Source organism: Canis aureus, chromosome 2 (assembly GCF_053574225.1).
Source record: "Canis aureus isolate CA01 chromosome 2, VMU_Caureus_v.1.0, whole genome shotgun sequence".
NCBI lineage: Eukaryota > Metazoa > Chordata > Mammalia > Carnivora > Canidae > Canis > Canis aureus.
In genome coordinates, this window is record NC_135612.1 from 18,929,840 (window position 1) to 18,948,713 (window position 18,874).

At 35.6% G+C, this 18,874-nt stretch overlaps 1 protein-coding gene across 31 annotated transcripts in view; it reads left to right on the plus strand.

The window, feature by feature from the left end:
* Positions 1-18,874, plus strand: part of LOC144293967 (uncharacterized) — a 1,010,193-nt gene that overhangs the window by 2,641 nt on the left and 988,678 nt on the right. The gene's annotated exons all lie outside the window — the stretch shown is intronic.

An 18,874-nucleotide genomic window follows, 5' to 3' on the forward strand; every position in this document is an offset into this window, starting at 1 on the left:
TTTGTTTCTACCCTGTTTTCTTTTTCTTTGTAATTTCTCTCATCAGAAATGAATGCTTCTTATTCTTTCTGTTTGTTTGCTTAAAATGGAGACAATTTAGATAATGTATCAAGACACTTGAGTATGAATGATTAGAGGTCAGCCCTTAGCAATTATACTTTTTCTAAAACACATAAAAATATTTGATAGATGGTCATTCACAGATATCTGTGTGCATTGGAGTTTAGGGTTTATAAAGGTTTACAAGTATTTATGTATGATTTTATGTGTATCTTCAGAGGTTTTTTTTTTTTTTTTTCTTGTGGAACTTTGAAAAATGAAGAGAATTAAGTTGTTTCTAAAAAGCCAAAGCAGCCTGCCATCTCTTTTTCTTTTCTGGGCTACGGTCCAATTTGCACAGCAGTTGCAAAGAAAAAGCAAACGCATCACTAGATTCAGCGAGAAATATTGTAACAGTATGTAATCTCTGTCAAGATAAAATTGCTTTGTGATTTACATTACAATAAATCCTGACCTTTAAGTGCTGCAGACTAAGCTAATCTGTGAAGTACTTTATTCCAACACTGAATCAGCGAGTGGAGCTCAACCAAATTGACTGTATTAGTCCCACCGTGTGTGGTTAAAGAGCCTATATATATCGAAGCAGATTACAGAGCATTGTTCTATGTGTACTATAATAAGTAGAATAATTGAAATATTCAATCTGTTTCATCATTGTGAAATAATAGAATTATTTTAACCTCCCTTCTGTTTGCCTATTATGGAAATTACAAGTAGCTTCATTTAAATATCATTAGGGCCTGATTTAGATCGATGAGAACAAGGAAATTCAGAATTAAGGCTAAAATACCACATGACATTTCAACCTTAATTCACTCTTTATGGCTGTTAATTATTTTCTTTTTCTCTCTCTCTTTTTTTTTTTTTTTTTTTTGGTAAAATAGTTAAGACATTGTGTTGACTTTCTTAGTACTAGCTTTGAATTTCTGGCTTTTGGTCTCCCCTAAGTCAAGCGTTAGGTTTATCAATCATTGGAGAATAGAATTTTCTCAGAGATATTATGAATTTTAAAAATAAGTATAATTTACCAACTTTGGGAGATTTTTTAGCCATTATTTTCTCAAGTATTTTTCTCTCTTCCATACTCTTGGCTTTCCCCTAGATTTTTATTATATACATATCAGACAACTTTATATCTGGAGGGTCAGTGATACCTTTTCCCCTAGTTTTTTCTTTTCTCTCTGCTTCATTTTGGATAGTTGCTACTGCAGGTCTTCAAATGCACTTTTTCCCTTTTTGCAGTTCCTAATTTGCTGTTAATCATTATATATATATATATATATATATATATATATATATATATATATATATGTTTTATTATTTCAGGTACTTAATTTTTCATCTCTGAAAGTTCCATTAAAAGAAAACACCTCATTTCTCTCATCACACTCGTGATTAGCTAACTCTATTATCTCTCGTGTATCCCTTTTTTTTTTCATGTGTAGTGACTATTGCTTGGATACTGGATATTGTGCTTTTGTTTTTGAGTGCTAAATTTTTTGGTATTTCTATAAATAGGATATTTTGTATTTTGTCTTGGCTGAGTTTTAAGCTTTATTAGGCAGATCCTGAACAGCCTTTAATCTAGGGCTAATTTGGCTCTGCAACAAAGGCAGTGTAATCTGAAGATACTTCCTCAGGTTTCCTGTATACTGAGGTCTTCCCACTCTGGTTGGTAGGGGCAGGCACAATTTCTGGTCCTGTAGGAGTGGAAATTGGCCTACTGCTTTCTGCTGCTGCTTTATTTGGTCAAAGGTACTATCTTCTCTTGCACACATCAGTGGGGGCTGTGGGAAATCCTCCACAGAGCTCTGGAAATCTCTTATCTGTGTAGCTCCCTCCTCTCTGGTACTTTGCTCTGAAAATTCTACCTGTCTTGGCTTCCCTGAATTTCAACTTCTGTCTCTTCAACTGAGCAAGACCACAAGGCTCCATTAGGGTTTCCTTCTCTTTCTGAAAACTGGAAACTGCCCTCAGGGAGTAAGCTGGAACAATGGTAGAGCTCACACTGTGCCTTTTCTTAGGGACCACACTCCTGTGCTGCTTGTCGCTCAATGTCTAAAAATAATTCTTTCCTATATTTTTGTCAGATTTTCTCATTGTTTAAGGTGGAAGATTCTGTGTTAACTCAATCATGACCAGAAGCAGATGTCTCACATAACTAGAGTTTAAAAGGTAGTTTAAGATTTTGATTTAACTATTCACTAGTTCTTGCCAATATATATTTCTGGAGACATCAAAGTAAGTGATAAGAAGGTTTTTCTTTTTTTTTTTTTTTTAAATATTTTAGTTATTTATTCATGATAGACATAGAGAGAGAGAGAGAGGCAGAGACACAGGAGGAGGGAGAAGCAGGCTCCATGCAGGGAGCCTCACACGGAACTCGATTCCGGGACTCCAGGATAGTGCCCTGGGCCAAAGGCAGGCGCCAAACCACTGAGCCATCCAGGGATTTCCATAAGAAGGTTTTTAAAACAAATTCTGGGCACAGTAAACTGCAACAATGCTAATGCTAAAGTCTAACCACAATGCAACATAATGATTGATTGCAAATGATTAATGATTACAAAGCACATAGGGCACCATAGTCACTTTAGCAACTTAAAATTGGAATTTTTTTTCTCTCAGAGTTATAGACAAGATACCAGTGCTAGAGTGCTTCTTCCTAACAACAGACTTCTTCCTGATAAAATGGAATTTCCTAATAAAATAGTTCTAGAGGACTCTTCTATTGTTTCTTAGAGTAACTGTTGCTCTGCTCTATTTTAAAGTTACACTGAGTTCAGGGGAATAGTTTCCATTTTAGTTAAGACAAACTTTTTTGTTATTTTGTGTTTTTTTTATTTTAGATTTTTATAATAAATTTATAGGGTGCCTTGAGGGCAGCCCAATTTGCATCATAGGGGGCCACCTAAGAAACTCACTTGGGACAGACCACTCTGTTCTGCCTTGGAGCACTATTGCCTGGAACCAGAATTGTTCATGAGATACCCCACATTATAAATAGAGACATCCTCGGGGCACCATATCAATGTATACTGGACGGTCTTCTCATGCATTTTGAGAGGAAAATAACAGTTTTGATATTAGCAAGATGAGAACATGTATTCCTGATGCTAAAAGGATACCTGAGCACTTACCTGAAACATTAGTATTTTTAAAGGTCAATTTCATAGTTCCAAATGATTTTAAAATTAAAATATAGTGATTTTCTAGAATTATTTGCTTTGGTGCCAAAAGAGTACAAAACTAATAGTCTGAAGGAAAGATTATATAAAAATATTGATACATTGTTATAGATAAGGTTACACACACACACACACACAGAGTCTTTCAGGTTGTTACTTATTTTCTTAGCAATTTTTAAAAACTGCCAACTAATGGACTGGTATAACCTGATGATTTACAAATACTCAGATTTCCTGAACATAATCTACAGACTACAGTATATGAATCTTCTGTGATATCAATTAAATCAACATACATCTCTAAAGCAACAATTTTATTTTTGTAGGACAAACTCTTAATCTTGGTCTGCATCACTTTCCCCCAGTGATTTGGGGGATTTGTTGTCCTCAGGTGTCAAGACATCCCTCTGGTTCCTTACACAGAAATGCTAACTCTACACTGATTGTTTAACTGTTGATGTTTTATTACCAACTATTTGATTTGGAGATTCAAAAGAATATCTTATTACCCATTTTATTTTAGATATTTGTTTGTGGATTTTTAGTTTTGTTGTCTTAACTATTTTTCTGTTCTTATGACAGAATTTGAGGTGATTTAAAACTACCCCACTGTCACCACCCACCACCATCTTCCCAGAATTTCCCTTTACCTTGACTTATTAAAGCTTTTGTTTCTTCACCTGTTAAAGAGAATAAAATGATCTTCTGATATCCCTTCCAACTTTGAGATCTGTGACGGTATAAGATAACCCTGTTTGGACCCAAAATTGGGGAGGAAGGAGTATATGAGGTATTGCCTAACTTCATGTTTTCAGACTCGACATGTCTAAGATTAAGTTGCTGTGTGCTTTATTTTGTCCTCTGAGTCAATACTGGTCCTTCCATCCATCCATCCTAACATTGAGCCTCTGCTATATACTAGTTTTATTTCTCCAGGTTCTTATCAGGTTTGCTTGTGCTACTTGAAGCTGTAAATAGCCACACTATAAATGTCATTTCTTAGATATATGATCACCTAAACAGACCCTATTGTGACTTGGAGGTGAAATGTGACTGTTATGGGTTTCTGTTGTTGTTGTTTAGTGGGGGGAGGAGGAGGGATAAACTATTCCAACTTTTTAACATAGAGGATTTCTTGCTTGCCACCACAATCTGAACCACTTAGCATGATCAAATCAGGACTTGAAGTTTCTCTAGGGTTTAATAATCAAAGGAAGAAAGCTAATTGACCTCACAATTTGGTTAGTAACCAACCTCTATGAACTTGGACAAATTGAAGAATCTAGGCCTATGACAGTTCATATTATTAGTTTATAAGCATGTGACAATTTACTGTTACCAAATAGCCTTGTGTAGGCAGCTGCTTACTCTGCTCTGCTCTGAGGCAGGACAGTACTGCTACATAGTTATCAGGAGAGACTCCAGCAAATGGGGGCAGAAGACACACTCAGGGAATACAAAGGGGCATAATTTCAGAAAATGCTTCGTTCTTCCAGAAGAATCCTGAACTCCACAAATGTAGATTACTTACCTTTTACCACATTCCCTGAGATTGTATAATTTATATAACAAATATTTATGGATTGCCTACTATATAGCAGTCATTTTATTAGGTGCTTTATCTTTTTATCTTGATGATATTTGTATTGTAATCTTTTTTTTTAATTTTTAAAAAGATTTTGGGATCCCTGGGTGGCGCAGTGGTTTGGCGCCTGTCTTTGGCCCAGGGCGCGATCCTGGAAACCCGGGATCGAATCCCACATCGGGCTCCCGGTGCATGGAGCCTGCTTCTCCCTCTGCCTGTGTCTCTGCTTCTCTCTCTCTCTCTCTCTGTGTGACTATCATAAATAAAGAAAAAAAATTAAAAAAATAAAAATAAAAATAAAAAAATAAAAAGATTTTATTTATTTATTTTAAAGGGAGATAGAGAGTGTAAGCAGGGGAAAGAGAAGGGGGAGAGGGAGAGAGAATCCAAATCAGACTCATGCTAAGTGCAGAGCCTAACATGGGGCTCGATCTCATGACCCTGAGATCATGACCTGAGCAGAAATCAAGAGTCAGATGTTCATGTCCCTGAGCCACCAGGCACCCTAATTTTTTTTCTTTTTAAAGTCATACTTGTATATGCTTAAGATAGCAAACAATACTTCAAGACTTAAAAAAAAAAAATAGCTGCCCCTGTTTTATTTCTCTTCTCTATGAATTCCTTCTCTCCAGAGGCAACTACTTTTAATTATTTTTAACTGTTTAAAAAAAAATTTGCTTCCATATATCTAAATTACAGCTTTTATTGTTACTTTTGATTTGTCAGTTTTAAATATTATTTGTTGACTTTCTGCTCTAGAAAATTATGGGTTAACTCTCTTGTATCCCATGCTTTCAACACAGAAATATCTCTCCTTTCTCATCCTTTTAGTAAAATTCTGTAAGTTTTACTTAAGTCAACATTTGTTTATTATTACGAGCATATAACATTATGCATACTGAACCATATATTATATTTCATTTTCTTTCTGATATAACATGTTTTCTCTGAAATAAAAAATTTCCTTTTCTTTTTTCAAAATTTTCTATGTAACTATCACTAATCCATCATCCAATTCTGTGACAGAACTGAATTCTAATAGTTTGGGTGACCATTGTATTCACTATGTGTTAGAAATATCTCTTCTTGAGAGCTCTGCTCTGTTCTAATATGTACTAGTTGCTATATAGACCTGCCCCATAACTGTCATCATGAGATTTCCTTTTTTTTTTTTTTTAGATTTCAATTTTAAACCTGTTACACCTTTTTACTGTGCCCTGCTTAACTCTTAATGCTTTTTCTGACTTTTCTGTTCTTTTATTCTCTTTATGTTTTAGTTTGGATTTTTTTTTTCTAATGAACTATTTTCTTATTCATTAATCCTTTCCTTTGCTTGTCCAATCTGTTACTATACCCATCTACTGATTTCTTATTCTGAGTTATTTTATTTTTTAGTTCTAAATTTTTATCAGATTCTTTTTAATCTAGATAGTTCTGATGAGATTCTTCATCTTGCCATTGATTTCCTTGAATATTATTATAGCTGTTTTAAGTCCATTTGGTAACTATAATACCTAAACTACCTGTGGATCTGTTTCTGTTTTCTTTTTTTCCCTTTGTTTTTAGTCATTTTTGTCTTCCTTTCATGCCTGGTGATTTTTGACTTAATGCTGGACATTGTAAATTAAAACTTATAGAGGTTCTGGATGATTTTTATCTTTTTCCAGAGAGAATTTTCTCTTCTTTAGCAGGCAATGGGAGGAGGGATGGATCACCTTTATGCATTTGGAAATAGTCTATTTCCAGCCTGTTCTTGCTCCTAGAGTATTTCCTTTTGGGGGTCTTGGCTAAAAGTCTGGAAGTGTTTTTCAAGATCTCTTATCCTTCTTGGGCTTTGAACTCCAATTTTCGTCTTCTTGACACTGTGGTCAGTTAAATACTCTTTCTCATTTTTAGGTTATAACTGCAGATTTTTGCTTGGTTTCTTAGCTTCTAATAATGCAAATTTAAGAATCTACGAATACCTTAAGGAAAAAAAGTTCCAGGGAATGTCAAGTTTACTTCCCCATGTGGTCCCCCTTTTTTTTAAGATATTGGGTCCTCAATTTTTGGAAGCCTGGCCATCCCTGAACTTGAATTTGGGTCTCCCCAAACCATTGAAACTAACAACAAACTCCGGACCAAACCTTTTTGTTCAGCTTCAAAACCACACAATACAAATGAACAAATGCTCTGAGGACCATCAGTGAATATAAGATTCACTTCAGCGCATTTCTCTTTCTCTATGATCTTAGTTCTTGAAATCCTGGCTGCCTTAGTTGTTTTCAATGCCTTCAAAGAACTGTTTTGGGGTACCTATGTGGCTCAGTTGGTTAAGTGTCCAACTATTTATTTTGGCTCAGGTCATGATCTCAGGGTTGTGGGATCGAGGCCTACATTGGGCTGCACATTCAGTGGGAAGTCTGTTTGAAATTCTCTCTCCCCCTCCTCTCCCTGCCCCTGTCCCTCTCTCTCAAATAAATAAATAAATAAATAAATAAACTTTTTAAAAAATAAAAATGAAACAAATCTGGGTTAAAAGTTTTAATAAAGATTTTATTTATTTATTTATTTATTTATTTATTTATTTATTTATTTATTTAAAATACAGAGAAAGGCAGACCCACAGGCAGAGGGAGAAGCAGGCCCCCTGCGGGGAACCTGATGTGGGACTGAATCCTGGGATTCTGAGATCATGACCTGAGCTAAAAGCAGATGCTTAGCCACTAAGTCAGCCAGGCATCTCTCACCCAGATTTTAATTTGCAAATCCTGACTTTCAGTATTTCACATTTTTTGCATTAATTCTTTAATAATTTATCTCCTTCCATTTTAGCTTGTTTTTTTTCTTTCAACAATTCCTGATATTTTGATATCAAATCTCTTAGATGGATCCTTTGATGTTTAATTTCTTTCTCTTGAGTTTCTATTTCTATGTGTTTTTTCCTTGAACTAATTCAGAGAATCTTTAATCTTATGTCTTGGGATTTGGGGTAGGTATGGTTGCTGGTGTTCTTAGAGGCAAGTAGAGGATGGAGTTGTTCTAATGTAAACTTCCACTCACTGCCCCTGTTATCAACTTGATACCTTCCCCATACCTTGAGCTGTAATCTGTCCCTGGATTCAAAACCTCCCTAGTTTATCGTCTCCACAGAGTAAACTTCAGCCTTCGGAACAAATGGATGAGAGATTTGTCTATAATTTTACTTGCAGTCCCATTGTATACCCAGTTTCAGAAATACTGGATGCTGCTAGTTCTTGAGGCTTTTCAAGCTCTGTGGCACAATTAGATTGTAGACTTAGTTTCAGCTTTTTCTGATATTTGAGACACTTACCTTTCACCCATTTGCTTTTCAGCTTTTAATCTTATCTTGTCATCTCTTGTCTCCTACATTCTTCTCTTTCATCTCATTTTTGTTGTCCTTGAGGATTTATACTTAAAATTTGTTTTTTTTCTCCTTGTGCATGTGTGTTTTTTTGTTTTGTTTTGTTTTGTTGTTGTTGTTGTTTAATACAGAGTTTTGGGGAAGGACCAGAGAATAGGTGTGTTTAATTGTTTAATCCATTTTACTTAACAGGATGCTTTAGGTGCTTTGTATATATCATAACAAATTTCCATAGCAAGGATTAATATACATAAAGAAAATAGTGGGGTGGATGGCTCAGTCAGTTGAGCATTGAATCTTGGTTTTGGCTGAGGTTATGATCTCAGAGTCCTGGGATTATGCTCTGCATTGGGCTCCGTGCTCAGCATGCAGACCGAGATGTGCTCTCTCCTTCTAAACTCCCTCACTCTTTCTAAAAATAAACAAATAAATCTTAGGAAAAAAAAGAAAAAAATACTAAAGGAACAAAGTAAATGATAAAATTAGAACTAAAATTCTGTCATGAAAGCCCTCATTTTGTAATGAGGTGGGGTTTTTTGTTTTTTGTATTTTTTTACTTCAAATTTTAGGTTTTACTCACAAGCATGAAGAAACCCAGTTCTTTTCAAAACTAACTGATTTGTGAAATAGGAATTTTTTTTTTTTTGTGAAATAGGAATTTTTGCAACACATCTTTGCCTTCTCTATTTAGCAGTAAATTCTTATATTCTTATCACTCTATAATGAATTATAAATTTTCAAAATCTAATGTAATTTTACTAATATAGTTTTCATTATGCTTGAAATTACTAATACTGCATTATGGACAAATTATTTTCTAATTGAGACTTCTCTAAGTCAAGATTATTCTCTCCAATAGACTATTTCCATTTTCTTTCATAGAGAATAAAGTTTCTTGTTTAACCCTCATGTTATGCTTTTACCTAAAGTCTGAAAATTTCTGGGAAGTTTCTTATTTTGTTTTTTGGGGGGCTTTCCAGAATTCCCTTTGGTTCGTCTCAATATATCTTTGACCCTTAATAAAAATTTCCCCTTGTATTCACCACACAATTAATGATTTACTTAAAAAAAAAAAGGAAAAAAGTAAGATCTTTTTCAGAAGATAATTTAAACATTTTGTAACAAATATAACATATATTGCTTGGAGAATTTCTGTAAGAAAATCCATTTAAAGATCATACCAGCTTCACTTTCATATTCCTACTAAAGCATGGAGAAGGCCCTGCCTATGGGGCAATTTCACATGAGGAAATGGAGTTATGATGAGCTGCTATCACTTCTAAACATTTTTGTTCCATGAGAGTTATAAAGGACCATATTTTCTTTTTGATGTTGTCACCTACTTTCAGGCAAAACCTCTTTGTCTGTGCCTCTGTCCCTTTTAAGAGGTAGGGCAGTTATCTGCTAAACATTTGCAGGAAAAATATCCAGATAATCAGAGAACTGAAACCAATATGAAAGCATCTGATGTGGGGGATCCCTGGGTGGCGCAGCGGTTTGGCGCCTGCCTTTGGCCCAGGGCGCGATCCTGGAGACCCGGGATCGAATCCCACATCGGGCTCCCGGTGCATGGAGCCTGCTTCTCCCTCTGCCTGTGTCTCTGCCTCTCTCTCTCTCTCTGTGTGACTGTCATAAATAAATAAAAAAAAATTAAAAAAAAAAAAAAAGAAAGCATCTGATGTTGTATAATATTATTCGCATTGAGAATAAAATGGGTCTCAAACTATTCCATTGGTTTCTGTATCTCTTGGAACTCTGAAACATCCACTTCATTGCCTGTTTTTGAAAGAACCAAAATTACTTTCGTTTGTTAAATTCTTAACAGATGAACTTACTTTAAAAACTTCTACTCCTTAGGAACTCTCTTTCACCCTGTTAGATCAGAAACAGTTACTTGCTCTGTATTCCCTTTGAGTGACTTGTATACTCAGCTTATCTACTGTCCCTTCAAATTTGCACTTCATATTGTGTGTGTTTGTGGTGACCTCTGAACTATTCCATGGTATTTTTTCTCTCCCAACTGGATTACAGGCTCTTACATTTGACAAAGGAGTGCCATGCTGACACATAAAAATATGCCCAGTAAATGTTGTTTCTAAATACGGGAAATATATGTTTGTGTTTTAATTCTGGAGTGTGTGTTCTTTAGTGAAGGAACTGATGAGAGATTTCCCATTCCACATGGGATCCTGGGTTGTCTGCTATGGGCAAAGAAACAACAGGTGGCTCTGACATGGGAATCTTTTTAAACCAGGATATTGATATTTAGGATATTTTTCTTAGTACTCTACAGGCATACACAGACCAGAGGAAGATAAAAATTAAATAAATAAAAGGAAACAATTTTATTGGCACCTGGGTGGCTCAGGGGTTGAGCAAGCATCTGCCTTTGGCTCATGTCGTGATCCTGAGATCCTGGGATCGAGTCCCACATTGAGGTCGCCACAGGGAGCCTGCTTCTCCCTCTGCCTATGTCTCTGCCTCTCTTTGTGTGTCTCTCATGAATAAATAAATATTTTTTTAAAAAGGAAACAGTTTTAAAGTAAAGTAGTGAAGTTCTAGCTGAGTAAGTGATCAATTAGCAATTAGAGACAGATTGTAGAATTTTCCAAAACAAGTAAGCAAAGGGAAATCTAGAATGCACAAAAGAATATATATCTAGATCTATTATAAATCATGGTGACCTCTTCTTTAACAGTGGCAGTTTCCAACAGGCAACTCTGGGTCAGAATTTAAAAACTAGTGTTAGAACCAAGTAGAGAAAATAAAAGCATAAGCAAGAATAGCTTCAAACTGACTTTCTTTCAGAACCTTTTAATGATAACAAAATAGTAGCAAAGAGGAATAAATCCCTGAGGAAGAAAGGTACAAGTTGGTATTAAAATTACAAATGTTAGAAAAAAAGAATAACAAATTAATGATGCAATTTCCCCCCAATAGTAGCAGAAAAAGAGATTTAAATCATTTTGAGGAACTGACTCTCTCTGATGTTGAGATTACTTTTCTTTCTAAAAAAAGATTTTATTTATTTATTTGAGAGAGAGAGAGATAGCAACAGAGACTGTGAGGGAGAGCAGGACCAAGGAGGAGAGGGGGAATCAGACTCTCTGCTGAGCAGGGAGCCCAGTGTAGGACTCGATCCCAGGACCCTGGGGTGGTGACCTGAGCTGAAGGCAGACACTTAACTGACTGAGCCACTCAAGTGCCCCTGCTTTTCTCTTTTAATACATAACCCATGCAGAGATAGAAGTTTTTGATCCAAACTTGGGTTCTCTCTACCTTGAATTATGTCTGTCTTCCTTATATCCTTTAATTTGGTCTATTAGGAAGAAAGTTTGTATGATTCTTTGCTGACATGCATGTGAGGTCTTGCTGATATTTTAACCCAGACTGGAAGGTAAAACATCAAAGAATACAAAGAAGATGAAAAAAATGAGGAATAGCAGCTAGTAACTCAGATAATTAGAATAAGGGATGAGAGATATAGTAGAAGCAGATAATTACCAGTATCTCCCACAGAGAAGGGTCCAATACATATTTGAAGTAAGAATGACAAAAATAAATACAGTTATCGACATTGGACAAAATTGTTCCACACCAAAACAGATAATAAAATGGCTGCAATTTATCAAATGCTTATACATGCCACACACTGTTCTAAATATTTTTGTATCTTACTTAATTTGCAAAACACCTTTAGAAGCTAAATATTATCCTCAGTGTACCAGTGAGGAAATCAAGGCCTAGAGATGTCAAGTGTCTAGCCCAAGGTCTCTTACCCAGCAGCCACTGGAGCCAAGACTGGCTTCAAGTCCATTTAAGTGTAGAGCTTAAACTCTCAGATATTGTGATGATACCTCTTCTTGAACAAAATGGGTAGATCAGAATGTCCCCAGTTTTGTTTGTAGGTTTGTTTGTTTTTGTTTTTGTTTGAACACTAAAATTGACATATAGAACATCTTTATCTGGATGTTCTATACGTCAGAGTCAACTACTAACCGGCATTAAACTGGAACTCATTGTCTTCTGTGCAAGCTTCTTCTTTCTTCTTCTTTTTCCTTATTATAGTTAATGGCACTGTGCTACCCGGAAACCTGTGAAGGGTTCTGCTTTCACAGCCTACACAGCCAAAATAGTCACAAGTCCCAGGCCTTTATGATATGATATCTGTGCAATTTGAACCATCTTTATGATATCTGTGCAATTTGAACCCTCTTTCCATTCCACTGATGATGCTTTCATCAGACCCTCATTTCTTTCTCTTGTATTAGGTCAAGAATATTTTGATTTGTTTTATTGTCTTCCATCATGATCGTTTCCACCCCAAACTCAGTAATGTAGCTGGAGTCATGGCCCTGGTTAAAAACTGCTGCCCTAGAAAAAAAATCTCTTTGCTATGATGAGCAAAGTTCTCATGAGCATGAGCATGAGCATGAGCATGAGCATGAGCAAAGTTCATGATCAATATGCTGATAAATCAAATTTATATCTCTAGGCCAGATTTTACTTCATAGTATCCATATTAATGTTTCCAGTTCAATTAACAATCCTCCCAATGCCTTCGACTTTCTCACTCTAATACTCAGCTATTACAAATGCTCACAGTTCTACTTCCTGAATAGCTTTCCTTCTTTCATTTTTCTCCAACCTACCATTATTATGGTCCATTCTTTTTTTTTTTTTTTAAGATTTTATTTATTTATTCATGAGAGACACACAGAGACAGAGGCAGAGACAGAGGCAGAGGGAGAAGCAAGCTACATGAAGGGAGACCGATGTGGGACTCAATCCCGAATCCTGGGATCAGGCCCTGAGCCAAAGGCAAGACGCTCAACCACTGAGCCACCCAGGCATCCCAATTATGGTCCATTCTTACACTTCTGCAATACCCTGAGTCACTGAAGCAGCCATGATAGTACCCTTCTAACTAGTTGCTCTGTACCCATGGTTTCCCACTTTTAATCCATTCTCCACATGTTATTTTTCATTATATGCGATACATACTTTTTAAATATTTGGATTTCTTTGAAATCGGGATAAGTCTTACAACTGATTTTATATCTGTAGTTTAATTAGTATTTGTTTTTTTAAGTAAGTCATATGTATATATAAAATGACATCTTAGAGTTGATGAAATATGATAATATTTCTGGATATGCTACTTTCTGGATATCCATCTTTCTGGATATGCTACTACCCAGCACAGGACCTTCAGTGATTTCCCATTTTAGGATAAAATTAAACATTCTTCTTTTTCTCTTCCTCCTTCTTCTTTTTCTCCCCTCCTCCTCTCCTCCTCCTCCTCCTCCTCCTCCTCCTCCTCCTTCTTCTTCTTCTTCTTCTTCTTCTTCTTCTTCTTCTTCTTCTTCTTCTTCTTTAGGCTCTACACCTAGTGCAGAGACCAATGTGGGGCTCCAACCAGGACTCCAAGATCAAGATCTAAGCCAAAATCAAGAATCAGATGCCTAACTGACTGAGCCACCCAAGTGCTCCCAAATTAAATATTCTTAATATTTCTATGAGGTCCTGCATGTCTGGCCCTTATTAACTCTAGAGCTATTTCGTGCTGATTTTCTCTTAGTCATCTATCCTTCAACCAAATATTATTTGGCGAATATTAATTGACTGACTACTTTGTGCTAGGCACTAGGATGATAGATCAGTGAACCAACATGCCTACTGCCCAGCTGGTGCTGACTGTGCATTTGAAGACTCCTGGCTTATCCTGATTTGTCATGCTATTTCTTTCCTCAGAATCCTTGGTCCCTCTCTCAGGAAGCGTCCTTCTTCCTCCTCTTACCCTTTGTGCTTCTACCTTGCTAAGCCCTAACTCTTACTCAATCTTTCATGGCTTATGTTACACAGCTCTCTCCCACAGCCATTCTGTTCAATACTCTCATGGCTCCTGCATTTCTTTTCATGGCTCTCACAGCACTTGCTTTCTTGGGATCTGTCTTCTTTTCTGGACTGTTAGGTCCATGAAGGCAGTGACCTCATCTGCCTAACTTTTGGCTTTCTCCCCAGCCCTTAGTCCAGTGCCTGGATCACAATAGGCCTCTTTAAATATTTATCGAATGAATAAACAATGGAATTTGAAACATGAATTCAATTTCAAACCATCCTGAGATACTCTGAATTTCTACCACTTTAATATGTTATTATTTTTTTAAAGATTTCTTTGTTTGTTCAGGAGAGACACAGACTGAGAGAGAGGTAGAGACACAGGCAGAGGGAGAAGCAGGCTCCCCGCAGGGAGCCCGATATGGGACTTGATCCCGAATCCTGGGATCACGGCCGAGCTGAAGGCAGGTGCCCAACCTCTGAGCCACCCAAGTGTCCCTTACATATACTATCCGTTTCAGTCTGAGATGCACAGTAGTTGATATTAAATATCATAAATATTTTTCCTTAAAGTAGTATAATACCCTAGCCTCATTATTTTCATTACACATGAATGTACTTACAACACTCGTGCAATATTTTTTTGTGTCTTGACAAGCTAAATCATATTCTTCCTCTGCTAGTCCTTCTCTTTGGTCTACTCTTTGTATTAAAGATGAGCTGCCATTTGCATCATGGATTTGCTCAATGGATTATATTTATGAGTAGTTGTACATTTAATTCCAAGTGGTGAATTAGCCTAACACTCAAGACATAGTCTACTGTTTTGCAAACATGGGTCCAGTTATATTCCCAAGAAAGCAATTATAAAAAAGAAGCTCACTTGTGTCATCTTACTTTTAAATATAGCATATTTTCATTAGTGTTCAAAGCAATTTTTAACTGCTTATCTTTTCTTTGCTTTAGATATAAATTTTTCTTCAATTATATATATTCTAATTCATTATGTATGTTTCTTATAATTGCCTCTACATTTATATTAGCATAATCTTCTTCAGTGTTACCAAAGAAAAATTTGAAAAAATAGTAAAAAAATAATCTTACTTTTTTGTAAGAAAAAATGTTCCACAATAAGTAAAGAACCACAACTTTAGGTTTTCTAGTTATTGAATTTTAGCTCTCCTATTTTTAGCAGCATCTCCCAAATCCTTGGATGAAAAGGCTATAAAATGTGAAGTATTATTACCATAACCTATAGCAACAATCTACCTCAACATAGGTATAATCAAAAGGAAAATTCTTATAACCACATTCATATTCAAAGATCTTGTGATATAAGCCAACCCCTGTGGGGGTATTATTTTCAAACATAACAGGTTGACATTATATAATTACACACTGCTGGATATTGAAATATCAAAAAAGGAAAAAGTGCTTATAGTAGTACTCACAGCACACTATTATGAGTATTCACATTTATCCACACATCTTTAGAAAATTATTTCTAGGTATATATTATAGACTTTAGCAAAGACTCAGTGATTTATTTAATATCAATATTAGGTTTTGACATTAATGTCTTAGCAAGCATAGGGAGGTGTGATCCTAAGACTGACTTCCACTCCATAAAGGGGCCCCAATGTGTTCTCCATTGTTCTGCATTCAGTTTGTTAAATAGATATTTCATATATGTATGTGTAAGTAAATATTCAAGATCTCATGCAATTATTTTTATAATTTGCACTCCCACTTTACTTAATTTTTCCCTTTATTAACTTTTCCACTTTTGATGATAACATTCTTCTTCTCTTAAATAAACTCTTTCTTTAGTTCCCCTTTACTATCTACTTTTCCTTTATGCCTACTATAGAAGAGATTGGGATTGGACAGCAGCATTTCTGATTTCTCAGATTTCTTTCTCACTGTTCTCAGTGCCACCTTCCTCCCATTTAATCTCTGGATTGTAACTAACTTTTACCTTTCTCCCTTTCATATGTCAGGTTTCTAATATTTCCACTTCTCTTCACTTAACATAAGCTTTTTGGTCTATGTGGTGCACTGTGAAATGTAGTTTCACAAAAATTTAGGCTCCAAATACCTTCCTTCTTGGAACTTTACTTAGTCTCTCTCAAGTTAGTCAGCTTGGTAGTCATATATCTCTTATTTCAACTCTGCTATGTAGGTACAATCTATTGGTGGTTTTGGATTTCTTTCCTATCTAGTCTTCTTTTCAAAAACAGGATGAATATAATTGTAGGGTGTAAAATTTCATTTTTAATATTATTAGCTATTTTTTTCAAAAGTGACTTCCCATAGGGGAATAGGATTGGAGAAGAGAAGTGAGGCAGAAAACTAGAGCATGAGACTGAGACACAAATATAATATATTTGGAGGTAGTATTAATGTGGCATACAAGAACAGTCACTATCTAAGAGAAACATACTAGTATAGCAACAAACTAGTAATACAAATAGTAGTCTAGGGAATAATATCTTTCTTTCCTCAGCAACAAAAATCAACCCGTCAACCACCAATGAAATAACAGAATAGGCTGTCCCAATTAACAAGCTCAGATTTAAGTGGCTACATGCTCAATAAAAGTGAACCAGAACCCTTCATATGGTTATAAGAGGCCCAAAGGGGCCCTAGCATTTATGAAGCTAGCTTTGGTCACTGACTTTGTCCTCTCTCCTTACATCTCTTGATCGTTCTTTCTATTGGTGAAAGGCAAGAATCTAGGTGCTAGGAAGCAAGATGAAAGTATTTTAAATACCACCTCTTCAACTCCCCTGCACCCACGCAGGAGCTGAGTAGTAACTACAACAGGTTTTCAGGAAACGTTTATGAATAGAAATGATAACCTTCCAAAGAAATTCAGTTAATCTACTTTGTTTGCTTTTAATAAATTATACCTGGAGAATCCATATTAAGGGCACCTTAAAACTTCTATAGGTGTCATCTTGAGGTGTGCAGCTAAAATCATTATCTTTCAACAGAAATAAAATTGGAAAATCTTGCTATCACATAAGTATAAATAGGCATCAAATAAAAACCAAATGCAAATACTCTGGAAATCTAGTATGACTATTCTGCTTTATCTCTCATAAAATCTGCTCTTCACACCCTTTATGGCCTCTTTGGGGTGTTGCTGTTTATGAATAAAAATATTACTTTAAAAACAAAACAAATTTCTTTGCTCTAATTAGGCAAAATGAAAGCCTTCTGCTACAATTTATATTATTAAAATTTTGACATTTTCTAATGGCATAATACAAGTTTTATTTTTAACAAAGTCTTCTATTGGAAAAGTGTTTTGAAGAGATTTCCAAGTTCTAGTGAAGCTTGAGTTTTTGTAATTATTTGATACCAAAATTATAGTGTAATAAAATAGTTTTAGTAGTCCTTTTATCCATTTTAAATAGTAATTGACCTCTAGAATTATATGCACCCAGAGTAATGTTACTAGTGATTAAAATTTAAAAAGATAATAATTATTAAAAGCTTCATTCATAATAGAAATCATCATTTCTGGGCAACAGTCTTTAGGGTAAAACAGCCAAGTAGGATTTGACTATATCAAAACTATTTGAAAGGATCCTTTAATCTGGACCTTTATTTATGAACCCTACAAAATTGTTAAAAATGGCTGAACTGTATAGCTGTATTTAAGAACAACAAACTATAAAGGACATAAAATGAGTTCTAATCTCCATGTTTAGTTCCTTCTCATTAAGAAACTGGTGATAGCTCTAGACAATGTGGATAAAGGCATTTTCTCTGCTGTAAATCTGGTTTTTCTTTCTTCCATATTTTATAGCATAAGATTTATTTATTTTCTTGCAGCAGAACCTTTATTAAAATTTTTGAAATATACAATTACAAATTGATAAATTTACCTTAAAGTCTTTTGGAAATTTTACTTTTTCCAAAATATTTCTCACTTAATTTTCTATCTTTTTTTTTTTTTTTAAGATTTTATTTTTGAGGCAGCCCGGGTGACTCAGAGGTTTAGTGCCACCTTCAGCCCAGGGTGTAACCCTGGAAATCCAGGATTGAGTCCTATGTCAGGCTTCCTGCATGGAGCCTGCTTCTCACTCTGCCTGCGTCTCTGCCTCTCTCTGTCTCTCTGTCTCTCATGAATAAATAAATAAAATCTTAAAAAAAAAGACTTTATTTTTGAGGCACCTGGGTGGCTCGATCAGTTAAGCATCCGACTCATGGTTTTGGCTCAGATCATGACCTCAGGGTCATGAGATCAAACCTTGCAATGACAGCTCCATGCTCAGCAGAGAGTTTGCTTGAGATTCTCCTCTTCTTCTGCCCCTCCCCCCGCTCTCTCTCTCTCTCAAATAAATAAATAAATCTTTTTTAAAAAGATTTTATTTTTAAGTAATCTCTATACCCACGCAGTGCTCTAACTCACAGCCCCAAGATGAAACATTGCATGCTCTACTGACTGAGCCAACCAGGCGCTCCATCCTATTAAATCTAAAAGGAATGGCTATATTATGCTGCAGCTCTCTGTCTTGTTCTATTCAAAGCATTTTGGGCCAGTGTTCATTCTGCAAATGCTTATTAAGCACCTATGATGAGTAGGCATTGTGTTAGATACTATGGATGTAATAGTCAATTAGATGCCATCCCAGCCTTAGGGATTCTTACTTGCTAGTGGAGAGTACAAATAAACAAATAGGTAATTGCCATATAATAGAGAGTGGGGTTTGGGGTAAATTGGGAATGCTATGGGAACATATCATTCTCAAAAATGGGCATATCATGTCAAAGAAGTGCATTTAGGTTAGTCATCATGGGTCAAGGTCTTTCCCAGGAGAAGAG